Source organism: Amia ocellicauda, chromosome 10 (assembly GCF_036373705.1).
Source record: "Amia ocellicauda isolate fAmiCal2 chromosome 10, fAmiCal2.hap1, whole genome shotgun sequence".
NCBI lineage: Eukaryota > Metazoa > Chordata > Actinopteri > Amiiformes > Amiidae > Amia > Amia ocellicauda.
In genome coordinates, this window is record NC_089859.1 from 41,492,433 (window position 1) to 41,510,382 (window position 17,950).

At 42.2% G+C, this 17,950-nt stretch overlaps 1 non-coding gene across 1 annotated transcript; it reads right to left on the reverse strand.

Moving 5' to 3' along the window:
* Positions 1-10,971: 10,971 nt before the first annotated feature.
* Positions 10,972-11,086, reverse strand: LOC136762258 (U5 spliceosomal RNA). The gene has a single exon (XR_010820464.1). It is a non-coding gene; the product is annotated as a U5 spliceosomal RNA (small nuclear RNA).
* Between the last annotated feature and the right edge of the window lie 6,864 nt (positions 11,087-17,950).

The window sequence follows — 17,950 nt, forward strand, 5'->3', positions numbered from 1 at the left end:
TGAAACAGCCGTGATCTAAATTCACTAAAAGCCAAACTCTTCTAAAGCCCAAGGTGTGATGAGAAAGTTTGCAGTGGTCCAATGGGTCAGTGGGGAGGATGCTGGGATGTATAGCGAGGTGGAAACCGAAGCCATACGTAAATATGATGACACCAAGATGGATGACGATGGATACCCGCAAACTGACTGTTCAGCTGCTGTGGGATGGCAGAAAGGGAAAAAGCCAAAACATGGCTGGCCAGTGTACGCTGCCTCTATCAAGTTTGTGAGCAGTAAGTAGACCTATCTAATGCATTTCATTTGTTTTTACACTGTCGGGGCCAATAAATAATGTGAAGCTGTTATGATACACGGATATACGGATTCAGATGAAACTGATGTTGAGAATACACCGGTAAGACTGTTTGTATTCCACTGTCACCGAATGAATGTCATGCATATAATCACACACCATTTACTTAAGTACCAATTCACATAATAATACATTTGAACTTAAAAAACAAAGAAATCTGGTATTAAATCTAGGCTAAGTCCTACTGTTATTTAGAACAGTAAAACCAGCAGTGACAAAAAGTCTATGCAAGGGAAGTCAATCACCTTCATTTATATAGCGCTTTTAACAATATGAATTGTTTGAAAGCAGCTTTCCAGTGATAAGAAATGAAAGTGACAGAGATTGTTTTGGCTTTACAGCAGCTCTAGAATAAAGTTATTGTCCAGCTCAAGTTAGTTTTGATTGATTGACTTGCATGCGAAGATCATTAGTTATTAACGACAACGTTGTAACAGAAAACCCTTAACGCGCTCCGGCCGCCCATCCGCACAAAACAGAGCCTGGTGGCTCAACAACGCGCTCCCGGAAATAGGTTCCAAGGTGCGAGCGATTATCCGCTATCTGTGCGCAAACATACGCAACCTCTGCGCAAACACCGACAACAAAGTAACCTTCTTGTTTTTGCACCTGACTATGTCCAAAATATGCATGTCATTAAGAACTGTGGTAACACTTTATTTGAATAGTCCAGAATGATGCATTAGTTAAGCATAAGTACACTAGTAATTCTGATTAGTAAGGACATATTACCCATTATTTAACATGTATTAAACATTTGAAGGATCAACATTCTTTCATATTAACAACTTAGCAAACCATATTATTTGTGTGTAGTAATGTACCTCACCATCTATTATGTTAACTGGACTATGTTTAGTTATCTTCTACTCATTGATTAGCATATTCTGTCTTGATAATCTCTGAATTGTGTTCAGGGGACGGGGTTTATGTCAATTCTAGGGTTAGTGATGTCACTAACCCAGCCGTTTGTTGTAGTCCTTAAAAAACGATTTCTTTAACAGCAAATATCTCCCTTTGCTTTGAACTTTGAGCTTCGTAACTTTGCAGATGTTGTTTATGCTCAAACAGCAACATTACACACTAACTAAAGTTAGAAAAGTGAAATCATATTCAAGCACCCCGTTAAAGCTCTGATTTCAGAGAGAAGCGCAGAGAGCTGCTATTTGATTTGCGCTCATTTCATTCCTAAAGTTTACACACATTCATTTCACACGGACATTATTGCCTAGTGATTTCAGACATTTAAGTTTCGTGATATGATCCCCTGGCTCACCTGTTATCCATCAAACACAAGCTGTGACTGTCTCAGCCTTAGCCGCATATTATTCGGCAAAATTATTCGTTATTGGTTTTGAAGCCATTATCCGTGCCTTTCCGAATAAGGTATTGTGCTTCGGGACACCCCTAGTGTAAATCTTTACAACAGGGAGTCCAATTCTCTTTAGTACTGTGTTGTTGGCAGTTTAGCCATAATTATTGCCTTATTCTAGGCCAATAAACATAAATATCACTGAATTAGTGCAATAATTAATGTGAATATAACTTTCACTTTAGAACAGGCGGTCAAATTGTCTTTCTTACAATATTTGAGCAATTTATAACTGTAAAACCAGCACTAATTAAACATAGTTACTAGCTTCATATTGTTCAGTTAATTTAATAGATACCTTATGTATAAGGTACACTTATAAATTTCAATTAAAGAAGTGAATTTATAGTATTACCTTATCACGAATCCTGGAGTCTTGTAGAACTCAATTTCTGTAATAATTGGACGCAGACAGATATAAATTGTCAAATTTATTCAAAAACAAAGAATAAATGTAGCACTACACTAATTATACAAAAGGGAAAAACTAATTAAAATTCAACTCTAGATCAACAAATCAAAGACAAATCACTTCCGTGACCAAATCAAAGACCATGGGATCGCATATGATAACACACAAATCTTTAAACAAAAAAGGTTATAAACACATTGACTACAATACCGGTTAGTAAGACGAAGGTGAGTCTCTCATTAGTATTGTTAGTCAGACATTAAATAACTACGCAGGTTAGTATTTATGTCAGGTAACTTCTCGTTATATATATATATATCAGTCTCATTAACGTTTAGGTACAGAGAAAGATCCTATCATTACTTGTTACCACAATTTCCCTTAACTGATTATTATTCAATGATTAAGGATAGGCAGGGCCACCAATAATCTAATGTCTATTCACTTGTGTCAATTTCAGACTAAACAGTTAAACAGGAATGAGAAGATATTTCTCGGCGTTGACAGATTTTATTTCTAAAATTATCAACAAAACAGTTGAATGCAACACACATTTATATTTAAGAAAACTAAATGATATTACACATTCTAGAGTTATGAATCACAGATTAACATTTCTAATTGATTTCTTAAATGTCATGAATCACAAACTCCAAACTGTTAAACTTATGTGAACTTCGTCGCAGAGAGGCCTCTCTGGCTTCGGGCTCAGATAACAGCACACGGCACGAGGTCCGTGTGGTTTGGAACAAAGGCAGTCCGGTTCGGCTTTGTCCAAGAACTTCCACTCAGTCGATGCACCTGGAAGTTGGGGTTTCGCGAATGTAGAGTCTTTTCCAAACAGATTTTCCATTGGTTTGAAGGCTCCAAGGTTGTGCACAAAATCTTCTTTGTAAGCAGGGTTCCACCGTAGTTACTTGAAGACAAAGTCTTTGAGGAAAGCAGGGCCCTGTTCGTTCCAAGGGTCAAGTTTCTTAAGACTCAAATAGCTATTTAAATGACTGACACTTTCGTATTCAGTCGACTTAGTCAATTGTCCAGCTGTAAAACTCCACTGATCAGGTGGGTCTGTAAAGTTATTTATTTAATAAAGTCCTTTAAAAGAATTCTTCGTACGGCTCAATCTCCTTCTCCCAGTTTAATTCTTCTGTTGCCGGCAAAGACTTGGTTGGTTTCTGGTTCCGGTTCTGGCAACAGAGCTACAGGTTGCGAGTTTCTGGTTCAGGTGAGAGAGAGAGTAAGAGAGAGAGACCGTGCGCTGTTCTTTATAGTCTGTCAGATCAATAGGTGATTGGTTCTTGATTTTTTTAGATTGGATTTCGGTTTCAGCCCCCAGTGTCCTATTGGAGGGGGGCTTGATTTATGACTGATGTCAATCCATGCCATCTTTTGGAAATGCCGGTTGGCCCGGGTTCGTAGCTCTATGTCGGGATTTCGGCTCTCGTCCACTTCAAAGAGTTTTTATTACCTACAGGCCCCTTTCTCCTATCTCATAGCAGGATTCCAAACTATTTGGCCTATTCTCGGTGCCATCCTCCCAAGACTGTCACTTTGATGTAAACCAGTTCACATGCTGATGAGTTAAGGAAATCTGATAAATTTGGGGGGGAGAGGTCTTCTTTAGATCAGTGCTTCAGCTCAGAGCTAAAATGCTCTTATCAGAATACACCCAACATAACGCTACACTGGTTAATTCTGTTCTGGGAAAACCACAATCCTGCAGGTTTAATAAGTCTCTCTACACATCAGTCCCTGAGTACCTTCAACCAATGGTCATTTTGACCAATTAAGCCCAAGAATTGAGTCAATTAAGTTGTCAAGGACTACCCAGTGAAGACGTGAACTCACGACTAGGTCACACTGTGAGCTCACCAGAGCAGACATTACACTGAGCTCACTGTGAGCTCACTTAGCGCTTTTCCAGCGACATGGTGCCGGTGCTGGAGCCGGAGCTGCTGCTCGGCCTGGGATCCAGCTGATCTTTTTTGAACCGGCCCGCTTTTCCACCGGTTTTGACGTCACTGGATGTGGGCGTTCCCAAGCATGGAGTAGAAGTGGAGAAACACAGCAATTGTAATCAGCACCGAGGCGACTGCGTCTTTAAACCCCATTTAACATCACAATCAAACTCATTCCGCGTCTATGGCAAATCGTAACCCTAATGTTACAAATGTTCCCTAAATATGTGTTTTGCAGAATACACAAGCAAACGTTATGGAATATCAGCATTTTATCGACACACATGATATAACTTATTGTTCTTTAACATTGATGAGAATAATTAACATGAATAAACTTACTGCTGAAGATGTAACCCTTACCCAGTGGCTAACCCTAACTATGTTACAAATGTTCCCTAAACACTTATTTTGCAGGATCAATAAAAAATTGTTAGGATTTTTTAAACTTTTACTGACACACATAGTTAATAGCAATGTGTTATAACTTTACCGAAAATAATAATCTGTATATCTTTAATTGTTTAGACGTTATTAAGATATAATGCATCTTTCACATAGGGAACATTTGTAACATGTTAGGAAAAACAAACAAATGATTTGAAAATATTCATAATTACAGCATACAATTTGTCAGGCTTCATAAGAATGGTATTTATAACATACTCTGTAAAAATCAAGCAAATAGCATTTGTGGTTCACGAGAAAATATATATATATAATCAAAGCTATCAGACTATAGCAGCCGGTGTATGAAGACACATACAATTATACAGCATTATTTGGCAGCTTCGCAAGACCTAATTTGAAACGTTGTTGGTAAGTTAGATAATTAGTGGGGACCCTCTATTTGCAGTTCTTCCCCTCCATAATTGCTAAAATAAAGTTTTACTGACATTTTATTGACCCTACCACTGCATAGGGCACATCTGTAACATGAACGCTACTGAATGGCACATACATTGAAAACTACGGAGAACTGAGACAAATCCACTTTACACTTCATAAATAATCTTAAAACGTTTCCAACCAAGGCAACACCCACTTGAAATACGTTCATTCTCATTTTTGGTAAACAAAAAGAGAGATTGTTACATATGTTCCCTATGATGCATCTACAGAGAGAGAGAGACAGACAGACACTAACACTCTCTCTCTCTCTCTCTCTCTCTCTCTCTCTCTCTCTCAGCTGGGAGTGTGTGGGAGGGGTCTGCAGTGAGCGGGAGTGCTGCTGAGAGCTCTGTCCTTTGGCTGCGTTTTTTTGTTGCTTTACTTTTTTCAGTTTGTTTATTTTGTCTTCTGTTTTCAGTGCTTTTCTTATTGTGGGGGAACAGGGGAGGGGAGGGGGGAGTACCGGTAGTTCTTCCCGGGTCGGGGGGTCGGACCCCCTGAATGCGTCTTTTGAAAAACTGACCCGACGCCATGGAGTCAAGATCGCTCCGGTGCAGTTCTGCCCCCTAGAGCAGTGTGTGTTAGCGGTTGGGGAGGTAGCAGGGTGTGAAAATATCAAGTCTGCTGCCATTGTTATCTTCTTAAAAACCACTGATCTGGTCAATCAGCTAGTGGCTAATGGCACAGTGTTAGACGACACTTTCACCCCGGTGTTGCCGCTCGCTGCTCCTGCCCGGAAGGTAACGCTGTCTAACGTCCCTCCGTTCATCCGCACCGGCTCGGGCAGCTGATGTCCGGCATTAAGAGGGTCCCGCTGGGCTGCAAATCCCCGCAACTGAAACACGTCATGTCCTTCCGAAGGCAGCTGTATATGATCCTCAATAACATCAATGAGGATCTTAATGTCATTTTTAAATTTAAGATCGACAATACCGACTACGTCGTGTTCGCTACTTCGGAGTCCATGAAGTGTTTCAGGTGTGGGAGCGAGGGGCATGTCGTGAGGAACTGTCCCGAACAGGACAGGGAGCGGGAGGAGGAGCGGGGCGATGCGGGGAGGAATAGAGACACCGGCCCGCAGCCACAGATGCAGCGGGCAGACAGAGATCGAGCCCCGGCGGAGGAGACAGTCGCCGGTCGGACCGATGGTACCACTGATGCCGTGACGGGGGAAGAGCTGCCCGGAGGCGATGACGCACAGCTGGGGGACGGGGTCGAGGCAGCGGGGGATAGTGACGACCGAGACGCCGGGGGGAGATGGTGTTGAGGCGGTGTACGGGGTGCTGGTTAGTGACGAGGAACAACCTCAGCAGTCAGCAGACGGGCGGACAGACACACAGGGTGTAGCCGAGGAGGAGGCAGGGCCAGGCTCGGCGGTACAAGCCGAGGCGCCGGGTGGAAAAAACGCACTAAGAAGGTGCTGGGAGGGAGCACGGACGGTGTTGGTAAATAGTGGCAGTAAAAGAAGTGGTGGCACAGTAGTGAAGCTGGGGTAGCGAGCGGCTTGGTGGGGAAAGGTCCGGCTACACGCTGGAGCATCGCGGCAGCCACCGGGGACGCCTCGGGCTCGGAGTGACAGTGAGGGCGGCTTCACGGATTCCTCTCTCGCCTCCTCGTCCTCGGTGAATCAGAGCTGCAGTGAAGGATATCAGGAGGTTTTTAGAGAAAACGAAGGGAAAGAGGTCTGTTGTAGTGGAGCAGTTTTTCCCAGATCGTGCACGCCTGCTGGCCTCTATTAAGTTTTTACAGAAACCCTGACCTATCAATTTGTACAACACTCACTGAAAACCATGGTTGGGGTCAATTCCTGTTTTTCAATTCCAATTCCTCCTACAAATCAATTCAAAATTGCAATTACTTTTTGCATTCACAGAATATTCTTTATTGGAATTGAATTGAAAAGGGAATTAAAAATTGAATTGGAATTGACCCCAACCCTGTTGAAAACAAAACAAAAAATACAGATCTGGTTCTTCAAATCTTCACTCTGGTTTCATTCTGTGTCGTAGTTCATTTATCTTGCTGTTAATTGCACCACCAATTACACTCTTTGGGGTACTGGGCAATTTTTTCAAGGTAGCCCCTAAAAAACATGTATCACATAGATTTAATGACTTGCACATAGATATATAAAAATCTTTTAATAAACATACCACATATCTTTGAGAAGGGTTCATTAGTTACATATTGCCACAGTAAATCAACATTTTTGTGTGTGGGTGTATTTAAACGTTTTGGTGTATGCTCTTAAACTTGTCTTACACTAGTTCATAGTAAAATCTGTACTTGGCGAAGCAGCTATGCAAAGGCAGTCTTTTCTCCATTAATACCTTGCTTAAGCATTACATTGATGTGGCACAACTGGACTGAAATGTGAAGTATTTGCTCAAAAGTCAAATTTAAATGAGACATGAAAGTTTATATTGTCAAGGATCCCATGGCACTATTCATTATTATTATGTATTAATATGTCTGAAGCATTAATCCAAGGTGATTTACAAGGTGTTGTTGAAAGAGTGACGTGGCTGAATTCTAAGTCAGGCTTCCCTCAATCAGGTCTAACAAATTTGTTATGACTCCACCTTTACTGCTGTGTAGTAATCTGCTGGTACAAAATGGCTGCACCCCAGAGGGTGGTGGGTGAAGTGAGTCTGTAGAGCACTTTGGGATCTTTCCAGCTGCTACATGTAAGGTATTATTATTTATTAATAAATTAACTCTAGTCTCTGAAACTAAAACAAAGGCCAAAGGAACATTTCAAATGCTAACCCTTTGTGTTCTATACAGTTAAAAAGGAGAGTTAGAAATTTTGTACAACAGCATTTACATACCATATATGGCTTCCACCTTTAAGCGATCCAGAGGTGTCTTTTTCTCCGAAGTTGGATCTCTCTTGCTGCCACCACCACGAAGATTGCTCTTTAATAATGTTGGAAAGTCAAAGACAGCAACCGTCAGGGTTCTTGCATATGACGTATTCGTGCTGCACCTCTCTGCAAGGATCCAGGACAGTTTGTCAATGTAAACTCCAGTGCCTGGGAATATTTCCACCTAAAAGACAATGGTAAATAAAAAACAAGTTTATCCCCAAACTATTCTTATATTATGTTAAGTGGAATACATTATCAGTAAGGCTGTGATTTTGTTACAGAAATGTGTTATTAAAGACCACAGTATGTCTCAATTCTAAGTTTATTAATTTACACACATAATAAAGTCAGTGAATCTGTGACACCCATAATTCAATTACATTCTTATTATCAACTATAACTATGAATATAACTGATAATGTAGCATCATTAGATTGTTTACAACCAATATTTGTTTTCAATATATATATTTTTACCTTGTCTTTGTAATATTGTAGACCAAGAGTGTTATACCTGTTTTGGTGATTCTTTGTCAGATTCAGAACAATTTGCTGTGGGGCTGTCAGAACCACTTGATGGTGACACACTTTTGTCTTCATTGCTGATAAATGTGGCTTTTGTTACAATTTTTTTCAGATTGTCCAAAAGGTCTGGAATCTCTGGAGAAAAAAACCTTAGTATTAAATGATAATCATTTCTAGTAATATATTTAATACAAAGTGAAAACAAAACCATCAATGCCTGCAATTATACTTGAGAGACTTGCTCTATGTTATTGGCAAACTGACCTTTTTGTGGGTCATTAACATTAGCTACGAAAAAAATAGAAGAGATAAAATACAAGAATTACCAGGTCTAATGTAATGCATATAGTCATTAATGTAGGATTATGAAGTTATGTTGAAAAACTTTATTTAATAATCAGTATTATTAAACTATTAGACAGTGCACATTAAGAGTCTGTATTGTGGTTCTAGATTACTTCAGTATGATCAACTATAATACATTACTCTGGAATCTAAATTACTGAAGAATAACATTTATCAAGGTAAGGAATTATTTGCTATAAATAAAAAAACTTACCATCAACCATACGGTTTCGAAGACATTGGTTTTCATTTTTAAGTCTTTTTAAGTGTTTTCCTTTTCGAGCTGCTTAACTTTTTGCTGTAGCTCAACTTCACTGGACTCTTTAAATGTCTGTAGAATATGACGGGATCTAATTCTTGAAGCTCCATCGGTTTTCTTTCTTATTTTGTGCTGTATTCAGAGAGGAAAAGAGTTTAAAATGAATATATATATATATATATATATATATATATATATATATATATATATATGAAAATGATTAAAAAAAAAACAATCCTGCAATACATTTAATATTTGCAGTAATTATCTCACCGGTAACTGTGGTTCATCAAGGTCACTATCATCTGAAATTTGAAGTTTTTTGTTTGGTTTAGGTACTCTCTTCATTTTAGGAGAGGGCATTTTTGTTAGGTCATTAAGTTTTCTTCTTAGTTCGCCTTCTTTTCCTAAAATAAAAATAAAATAAATAAAACCCTGCATTATGTCCACAGATATTTGGGGATTATATTTATTTGTCATAAAAATACTGTGCTTTGACCATACAAATTAAGATGAACAGCCAACACTGAATCAAAACTGAAGTTAAATTATATCTGGTTTAATTTATTTTGTGATTTGGGGGATTTTATTGTAAAGCACAACACACAATAAATCGTTCTTACAAATGCCAGTCAAGTATGACGAGTTTTTAGCGCCCTCACCACCACCTACCATGTTATAAGAGTATGTTAGAAGTACAACACATTAATAACTTAAACATTCATTTCAAATATACTGTGATTGTATATATCAAATAGCATGTAAAGACTTTAATGTTTTTTTTTTTTTAAATAAACATTGTTACCAGTCATAATGATCTGCGCTTCATGGACAGGCCATCCACCTTTTGGAGGTTTGTTCGTGTCTCTCCACTCTGCTCTGAAGTTTCGAGTCGTCTCTTCGTCATCATCAGCAATGCTGAATAAATCAAAATTGCGAAAGCAAGCAGTGGGAATCACGCTGTAAGAGTCTTTGTCGACCCCGCTTTCCCACTTCACCAACGCGTGCATCACCGCCATACTACCTTCACCTTCTCGTCCGTTTTTTCTGCGCCTTTTTCCCCCGACAAGTCACGGCACAAAAAACAGTCCCGCTCTGCATTCTGGTACTTGGCGTTCTTAATAACACCAACAGGGTGTAATCGCATAGACCACTCGAGTATAAAGTACTACATATCCCATCAGTTACAGTTTTTTTTCATCTTCTGAAACTGCAATTTAGCACTTTCAACTGTTTCTTAGTGATTCCTAGAATTACTAACCGGTATTGTAGTCAATGTGTTTATAACCTTTTTTGTTTAACGATTTGTGTGTTATCCTATGGGATCCCATGGTCTTTGATTTGGTCACGGAAGTGATTTGTCTTTGATTTGTTGATCTAGAGTTGAATTTTAATTAGTTTTTCCCTTTTGTATAATTAGTGTAGTGCTACATTTAGTCTTTGTTTTTAAATAAATTTGACAATTTATATCTTTGGAATTGGTGTCTGCGTCCAATTATTACAGAAATTGAGTTCTACAAGACTCCAGGATTCGTGATAAGGTGATACTATGAATTCACTTCTTTAATTGAAATGTATAAGTGTACCTTACGCTACATATATGTATGTATGTATGTATGTATGTCCAATTGCTTTGACAATACAAATGAATTGAATTGAGAGAGAGAGAGAGACAGACAGACTGACAAACAGAAAAACAGACAGACACAGACACACACACACACAGAGCCAGCCAGCCAGCCAGCTCAGCGATGACATCACGAGCCTCTCTCAGCTGACTGCTATGACATCACAGAGCACGTACATTCCATTGCTTGCCGTCTGTCAACCACTCAGTCACTGCCAGCCAGACTGGCTGGCTGGCTGGATGGGGGGGCTGCTTGCTGCTGCTGCGTACCTTAGCAAGCTTATTTGCTTGACCGGCCTTCCTACTCCTCTGCCCACATGCCCACCTATGCCCGATCTGCTGTTCACCTGGATCACAGCTCCGCCCCAACAAGGCAGAGCCCCCCAAGAATGGTACAAACTCACCCACGATCCCCTCCACGGAAAGCTTTAGCAAAAGGCAAAAGCGTTATACGTAATGAAGAGGAACCCGAGTCCAAGACGCATCCGACCAGCCATACATATTTGTGTGTATTAAAGATCACATTTTCTTACATTTAGTTTTTCTGTACTTTATTACATCTTATTGTGATTTATAAAAGTATTGTTTCTTTTCCATATGTATGTATGTATGTATGTGTGTGTGTGTGTGTGTGTGTCTGTCTCTGTGTGAAAGTTAGTGTGTGTGTCTGTACGTGTGTGTGCCTGTCTCTGTGTGATAGTGTGTGTGTGTGTGTGTGTGTGTGTGTGTGTGTATATGTCTCTCTGTGAAAGTGTGTGTGTGGGTGTGACAGTGTGTGTGAGTGTCTGTCTGTCTGTCAATTCATTTCAATTCAATTCAAAGGTTCTTTATTGCCATGATCTATCACAATATTGCCAAAGCAGATACAAATGTTCTATCAATCAAGACAAAACATTGCAATACAAGATTCAGTGGAACAAATATAGTACACATTGAAATAAAATTAAGTAGGATATAAACCATATTTGTTGTTTGTATCAAAATTTGTGTCATGACATCAGAAAAATCACTGTTTTTATTTTGTTTTGCAAATGGAGTGCCACAGGCTGGTGTCTACACACTGTCTCGCAGGCTGTGGCAGGTGGATACATATTGCGCTGCTAAGAAGGCAGTGCGCTCCTCCTCTCCCAGCAGGACGGGGAGTTTGCAGCAATCGGGGATCATGCTGAACTCAGGGATATGCATTTTTAATATTTTAAAGTATGTCTCCCTGATTTTTGTGTATTTAGGGCAGGACAGCAGGAAATGCGCCTGTGTTTCGACCTCCCCTAGGTCACACTGGCTGCACAGCCGCTCTTCTCTGGCAACCCAGAATTTTCTGTAGCGGCCTTTTTCAATGGCGAGGCTGTGGTCACTGAGCCTGTATTTAGTTAGATTTTGTCTCTCTTTTATATTTTGGATTTTTAAGTATTCAGCCAATGTAATGTTTCTATTCAGGGCCCGGTAGCATTCCAATTTGTTTTGTAATTCTAATTCGTGTCTCTAATCTTTTGTGTATTTGCTTTTCAGGTACATGTCAATTTTCCCAATTGTTGTTGTTTTGGTCATTGTGTGTTCGGGCTCTGTGAGCCTCAGAGCCGTGGGGGCGTTTCTGTGTACGTGTAAGATGTTTTTATTAAATTCTAGGTGGAATATTTCCATGGGGCTTTTGTCCCAATTGTTGTTATTGAGGTTCATGAGGGGACCCCACACTTCGCTCCCATATAGCAGGATTGGTTGGATGATGGAGTTTAATATTTTAATCCAAATAGTTATTGGTATTGTTGTTTTCCCAAATTGTGTCTTTATGGCATAAAATGCCCGGCGTGCCTTGTCTTTTAATGCGTTTATAGCCAGGCTGAAGCTCCCTGACGCACTGATGGTCAGGCCAAGGTAGTTGTATCTGGTGCAGTGCTCTAATCCAGTGCTGCCCAGAGTGAAGCGGTACCTGTTTCCCTGAGATGGGGCTTTTTTCTGGAAAACCATAACTCTGGTCTTGTCCAGATTGACTGCCAGGGCCCATTTCTGACAGTACTGCTCTAGCAGCGCCAGGTTCTGCTGAAGCCCCTGCTCTGTGGGCGACAGCAGCACCAGGTCGTCTGCATAGAGCAGGAACTTGATCTCTGTGTCATGGAGAGTTAGGCTGCGGGCGTCAGACTGCTCCAACACTGTGGCCAACTCGATGATGTAGATGTTGAACAGTGTTGGACTCAGACTGCAGCCCTGTCTCACTCCCCGCCCCTGAGTGAAGAACTCTGTTCTTGAGTTGCCAATTTGAACTCCGCATTTGTTTTCAGAATACATTGATTTAATGATGTCATAAACTTTACCCCCTACACCACTCTGTAGAAGTTTATAAAATAATCCCTTGTGCCAGATTGAGTCAAATGCCTTTCTAAAGTCTACAAAACAGGCAAATATTTTTCCTTTATTGTTTTGGGTATATTTATTTATGAGGGTGTGTAGAGTGTAAATATGATCGGTTGTGCGGCGTTTTGGTAGGAAGCCAATCTGACTCTTATTCAGGACACTGTGCTTGGTAAGGAAGGCCAGTATCTGGGCGTTGATGATACTGCAGAACACCTTCCCCAGGTTACTGCTCACACAGCTGCCCCAGTAGTTATTGGGGTCTAATTTGTCTCCACTTTTAAAAATCGGGGTGATCAATCCTTGATTCCCGACCTCAGGGAAACACCCGGCTCTCAGCACCAGGTTAAAGAGTTTGAGCAGAGCCTCCTGCAGCTGCGGGCTGCTGTGCTTCAGCATCTCAGGGCTGATGCTGTCGGGGCCGCTGGCTTTCCTGGGTTTGAGGATTTTGAGTTGATGTTTTAGTTCCTGTATTGTAAATGGGTTATCTAAGGGATTTTGGTTATTCTTAATGATTTCTTCCAATTTATTTAGGTTTTTTAATATTTTAACCTGTTCTGGCTTTGGATTGTTTTCAACATTTTGGTAAAGTTTTTCAAAGTGTGTTTTCCAGATTTCTCCATTTTGAATTGGTATTTCATTTTTTGTTTTTGGGGTATTTATTCTGCCCATATAGTGGTCTTTTTTCTTACTGAGGAGTTGCTTGTAGTGCCGCAGGGCCTGGCAGTAGCTGAGGCGAGCCTCCTGGTTGTCGGGCTCTCTGTGTTTAGTGTTGGAGAGATGTCTCAGGTGTTTCCTAGAAGTTTCACACTCCTGGTCACACCACTGTTCTTTTTTTCTTTTAGACGATTTCATATTTTGGTTTTTAATTGTTTTAATGTTTGATTTTAAAGCCAGTCTCTCAAATATTTCATTCAGTGTTTTGGTGGCTGAGTTTATTCCGTTTTGGTTTATTTGATAGTGTGAGGATTGATATCTGTCTAACATGTTTTCAATCTCATCACTATTCAGGGCTCTTGTGTAGTTCTCTGTGCTGGGCTCTGACCATCTCTAACTGGGTGGCAGGGAGACCAGTTTTGTGGGAAGTTTGGCTCTGACTTGTGGCTGCGCTGATCTTTTTAGGTAAAGTGTTATTTGGCTGTGGTCTGATAGTGGAGATTGTTGTCTGACTATAAACGCATTGTTGGCTTGTGGGTCCAGGTCAGTTATGGCGTAGTCCACCACACTGCTGCCCAGAGCCGAGCAGTATGTGAATCTCCCCAGAGAGTACCCCCTGGTCCTGCCATTGATGATATATAGACCCAGGCTTTTACATAGGCGCACTACCTGCTTCCTGCTCTTGTTTACCACGCTGTCGTGGCTGTGTCAGTGTGGAGGTGTGTGTGTGGCACAGCGGGGAGTCTCCGAACAGGTGTGTGTTCCCCTCTGTATTGATGTAGTCCATCTCTCTGCCAGTCCTGGCATTGAGATCGCCACACAGCAGTACAGAGCCCAGGGTCTGGAAGTGGCAGATTTCGTTTTGAAGCTCATGAAAGCCTTCCTCATTATAGTAGGGGGAGTCTGCGGGTGGCATATAAATTGCACATAGGTATATATCTGTGTTATTTTGTAGGGTGTCTTTTCTGATTTTCATCCACAGGTGTGTGTCTCCTCTCTGTACTGGGCATAGGGCTGCTCGGAGCTCCTCCCTGTACCACACGATAATCCCCCACGAGGCCCTGCCACACCTGACTTTGGGTTTTTTATAGGAGGGCACAATCAGCTCCCTGTATCCATTGTATCCATCCAGTGTATAGACATATCTGCACAGCACCAAGTCTCTACAAGAATGAAAACATCTGAACTATTTACAGTGTTGATCAGTTCAGGGCCTGTGCTCTTCATTCCAAAAGTTGAGGAGCGTAAACCCTGCATATTCCAACTGCTTATTTTAAAGGACATGTTAATATATTTTATTATACTTGTCTCTTCTACATAAGAAAGTTTAATTTGTGGTCTACAACTGATATTATATTACTATTAATAATTATATATGGATATACATAATAATCACTCAAAGATTTTATGTTTGCATCAAAATATCAGAATAATTAAATCACATTTTTTCTTACTCTCCATCTCCACAACCATATATATGTGTGTTGAGGCTCAGTTAACTCAGCAGTGTGGAACAGATGACACTGAGGAGTTGCCTTATCTGGGCCAGCTGGGCAGCATCGGGCCTCCAGGCTCTGGAAGCCGCTGCTGCGTGGCTGTGTGGCTGTGCTGGTCCCCGGCTGTCCGCTCTGCTGTGCTGGACGGGCCCTCTGGGGATGGGGGGGTGGGGAATGGGGCCGCGGGGTCTCAGGGGCTGGGGCTGGGGTGGAGCCGGTGGCTGGGGATGTGGCCGGGGGCTGGGGGGTTTGCTCCTGGTCTCGAGGTGGGGGTGTGTGGGGTTTCGGCCCAGGGTTGTGTCCTTGAGGACCTTTGAGATGATCCTCACACCCGTCTTGTTGAGGTGGACGTGGTCATACAGGTGATGTGGCTGGATGTCTCAGTGGTGTGCCAGGTGGACGTTGGGGAGGAGGGCACATCTTCGGGACACTTCTGCGTTGATGGCCTGGATGATGTGCAGGGGCACGTCTGTGCGGGGCAGCAGTGTGGAGATGGAAATTTTGGCAGTTGGGAATTCCTCTGTGGCTTTCGTTGCTACCTGTCTCAGGGCTGAGGCCACATCGCCCCTGCGGGCACTCAGGTCGTTAGTGCCGGTGTGGATGAGGATGTGTTTGACTTGGCAAAGCCTCCTCTTGGAGAGCAGCTCCAGGGCTCTCTGTGCTGTGGAGCACCAAAGCTTTTTCACTTTTCGCCCAGGGAAGAGGCGCCTCTCAACCAGGAACTTCCCATTGGATTCGCTCAGAATGACCACCTCTGCGTTGACCTGCCACTCCGGGTTTGCGTCGGGAGTGGTGGGGGCAGCGGGTGTGTTTTGGGGGAGTGGCGTTTCAGGGGGTTGTGTATTAGTGGCAGGTCTGGTGATAGTGGGTGTGTCAGGAGTGGTGGGGAGTGTGGGTGGATCAGTGGGTGCGTCAGGGGTTGGAGGTGTTGTGGGGTCAGTGCAGTGCAGTCTCTGTGCTCCAGTGATGTGTAGCTCCTCTCTTAGCTCCTCCAGCTGGCTCTGCAGGCTCCTCAGCTAGCTGTGCTGGGGTGTCCAGGTCAGCTCCTCCCTCGCTCTGCGCAGCTCCGTCCTCAGGGTTTGGCTCTGCTCCTCCAGGTCTCTCACTGCTGCTCTCAGCTCATGGATCTCAGCCTTGTGCTGCATCTTTAGTCTGTGCATCTCATCCCGGAGCTGATCACACAAGGAGGTCTGGGCCAGGGTGCTCAAGGTCTGCTCCCTGAACTCCGCAAACTCCAGCTCCAGCACTGATAGGCATTCCTTTAGTGTTTTAATGTTGCTGGAGAGTTTTGGGGAGACAGGGGGGCAGTCTGTGGGAGATGGGGCACTGTCTGGCTCCGTGTGGCTGGGGGCAGACTGCAGGGTGGCCGGCTCTGGCTCTTGTTTCTCTACCTCAGTCTGCTGCTTTGAGGTGTGGAAGCCGAGAGCTAATTGGTCCAGGCTGCTCTCGCTGCCCTGCACCATGATGGTCCCGTTGTGGTATACATTAAAAGTGAGCATCACACTGTCTGTGTCTTTCTCTACCAGCACTGAGATCTGCCTGCCTCTGCTAATGCCCCTCTTGTTGTTATTGGGGTATGTCTGGCACAGGGTTTTGTGAAAGGCGGTGTAGAACAGTAGATTGTTCTTGACCCTGTTTTCTCCTTTACCGGTGTAGTCTAGGATGAGGGTCTCAGGAGATGCTCTCATCACAGCTTGTTTGTAGTCCTTCTTAGCCTGTGCAGAGCGAATGTCTTCAGGGTATCGGATTTCAAAAGGCAGCTCTGCAGTCAGACTGCTGTTCGATAGATTTCTATCAGTCTCAGTGGCAGTTGGGCTCTCTCCTACTGTCACTCTATTCAAATCGGAGCTCTGCATTTTCATTGGCTGAGTCAACTACTGAGAATGCTTATTTATTTTATTAATACATATTTTTTTGTTTAATTATTTGTCTCTTACCTCCAATTCTTGTCTTCAGCTTTTCTTTTCTGACTTTTCTTCCTGAACTGTCTCTCTGCTTTCTTCTTTTTGTGTTTCTCTTAAAATTATTATTTTTTGAATACTTTTTCTTCTGAATTTCTATTCCATGTCTTCTGTGTATGTTTATAGTGCTATATATTCATTTGTAAATGACAAATTAAATCCGCTTATGTATAAAAACAAATGTTTTTTAGGAGCTCATATTCCTCTCTCTCTCTCTCTCTCTCTCTCTCTCTCTCTCTCTCAATTCATTTCATTTGTATTGTCAAAGCAATTGGACATACATACACATACATACATATACACTCACCTAAAGGATTATTAGGAACACCTGTTCAATTTCTCATTAATGCAATTATCTAATCAACCAATCACATGGCAGTTGCTTCAATGCATTTAGGGGTGTGGTCCTGGTCAAGACAATCTCCTGAACTCCAAACTGAATGTCTGAATGGGAATGAAAGGTGATTTAAGCAATTTTGAGCGTGGCATGGTTGTTGGTGCCAGACGGGCCGGTCTGAGTATTTCACAATCTGCTCAGTTACTGGGATTTTCACGCACAACCATTTCTAGGGTTTACAAAGAATGGTGTGAAAAGGGAAAAACATCCAGTATGCGGCAGTCCTGTGGGCGAAAATGCCTTGTTGATGCAAGAGGTCAGAGGAGAATGGGCTGACTGATTCAAGCTGATAGAAGAGCAACTTTGACTGAAATAACCACTAGTTACAAACGAGGTATGCAGCAAAGCATTTGTGAAGCCACAACACGTACAACCTTGAGGCGGATGGGCTACAACAGCAGAAGACCCCACCGGGTACCACTCATCTCCACTACAAATAGGAAAAAGAGGTGAGACATTCAGATGGTAGAGTCAGAATTTGGC